Here is a 2,327-nt window from a genome sequence, read left to right on the forward strand (position 1 = left end):
CCATTCACATTCCCTGCAACAGTAACAAAGAAGACAGGCATGTCCCCAACCTCAGAGGACATCTCCCAGAAGCCACACCCACTAGTGTCGCTTACCTCCCATTGGCCAGAATACCCACTAGTGTTGCTTACCTTCCATTGGCCAGGCTTTAGTCACATGGCTGCTCCAAGCTGCAGGGGAGGCTGGGAAATGTAGTCTTTACTCCAGACAGTATTACAGCAGGCAAAACTCTGAGTTTCTATTACCAAGGAGAAAAGAGAGAAAGGATATCAGGGGTCTCTGCTTCCTTAGGGTGGACACCATGATACCTCCTCCACCTGTTTGCCTCCTGGAGCCATCAAGTCCTTCCTCCCTGGCGGCTTCTTCAAATGTCGGGAGCACGGGAGAAGAATGCGTGGCCCATTGGGTGTCCTCCCTGCTGCAAGAGTGGAGTTAAGATTTATTGCCAGCCCAGCCCGAGGCCACCTGCTGGAGGTCAGAGCCCCTGCCGGTCCCACCCCGAGCCTGGCCATGGGAGCTTCCCTACCCAGGGCCCAAGGGATGCATAGAGGCTTTTCCAACAGGACCCTGAGCGGCTGTCGTCAGAGGCCCCTCCCTGGACAGGGGCAGGGGCTGGTGCCCTCACCTGTCACTCCCACCCTCCCCCCCGGGTGGGGCCGTTTAGAGGGCCGCCAGCCAGACCAGCACCTTCCTCAGAATCACAACCCAAGGAAGTGGCGGGGGGCAGAGCAGGGGAAGGGCAGGGAGGGGCTGCCAGCCCTTGAGGGAGGCCACGTGCAGGGCCCAGGAGCTGACCCCCGCCCCCCATGGGTGCTGGAAGTTCTTACCTCCGGCCACCTCCTGCGGGGGACAGGTGTTAGGTCTCAGTCCCCGGTCTGGCTCCTCCTGGGCCCGGTCCTCAGCACCCCCAGGAGAGATGCTGGCAAGGTGGGTGCAGAGTAATGGCGGTGTGTGATCTCTGGACAGCCCTCCGTGGGGCAGTGGTCATGGGGGCTCAGCTGGGGCCTGCAGTGGGCACACAGCTGGACTTTGGCTCCAGCTCAGTAGCGTCTCCCTGGCAGAGAGAACCAGGCAGCTCCATTCCCCGTGAACAGAATGCACCACAATTCGAGAGGGCTGGAGGGCAGAGGGCTGGGGGGAGGAGGGCACTGGCCCAGGAGCGGGAGTTCTTGTCCTGCCAGCTTGGCTACCAGCCACACGAGATGCTGGCCTCACTGAGCCCTGGGCACATGGTCTTTCGCTTGGGCCTCAGGATTAGCCTAAGAAGTATGTGCTGTTATTATCATCCCTGTTTTTCCACTGAGGAACAGTTCAGAGAGGCAAAGCCATCGGCCCAAGGTCACACAGCACTGGCTCTTAATGGTCAGAGCACGGACGTGAATTCCGATCTTTCCACCTCTTACTCACTGCTGTGTGGATGGGACAGTTGCTTTGCCCCTGAGCCTGTTTCTCCCTGTAAAATGCCCCACCCCCGGGCTTCCCTGGTGGCGCAGTGGTTGAGAGTCCGCCTGCCGATGCAGGGGACACGGGTTCGTGCCCCAGTCCAGGAAGATCCCACATGCCGTGGAGCGGCTGGGCCCATGAGCCATGACCACTGAGCCTGCGCTCCGCAACGGGAGAGGCCACAACAGTGAGAGGCCCGTGTACTGCAAAAAAAAAAAAAAAAACAATGCCCCACCCCCCTTAGACAATCTTGTAAACAAGGCAGTGTGAGACACTCGGGTGAGAAGGTCCTTGGGTCCCCAAGGCAGGCAGACCCAGAGGTCACTGGTTCCAGTCCCTATGTGATGTCCACAAGGGCCCAGGTGGGTTTCTCGAGAGCTGGCCCACCCTAAGAGTCTGGGGTCCTGTAGGACATGCTGTTGAGGGGGATGAGGCTGGAACTGCAGTCCTGGTCAAAGAGGACGCAACCCCTTGTCACTGGGAAAAACTCACCCCTGTCCAGTGCTGGGCCCTCCTCACTGTGCCCACCCCCGAACCCACCCCAGTGTCCCCGTCACAAGGATGGAGTTCTGTCCCCAGGGCTGGCGCTCTGCGGCAGCCATCGCTGAGGCCTCCCCCGGCAGCAGGTGGTGCTGTGTCCCTGACAGTGGGGAAGGCCTGCTTAGTGCCATCTACACTCCCCGCCCGCCGCCCACTCTCGCTCCCCTCACAGATACTCACTAACATCCTGTTCACACCAGCCTGGCGCCTTCCTAGCGGAGAGAGGACAGCGGGCCAGGCCGGCTCCCCAACCTGTGCAGCCAATGCTATGGAGGCCCCCCTAAGATATACAAGGGACAAACAGCTACTTTCAGATGTGCCATGTCATACAGTAGAGCTCGGAG

This window comes from Pseudorca crassidens, chromosome 9 (assembly GCF_039906515.1).
Source record: "Pseudorca crassidens isolate mPseCra1 chromosome 9, mPseCra1.hap1, whole genome shotgun sequence".
Taxonomy (NCBI): domain Eukaryota; kingdom Metazoa; phylum Chordata; class Mammalia; order Artiodactyla; family Delphinidae; genus Pseudorca; species Pseudorca crassidens.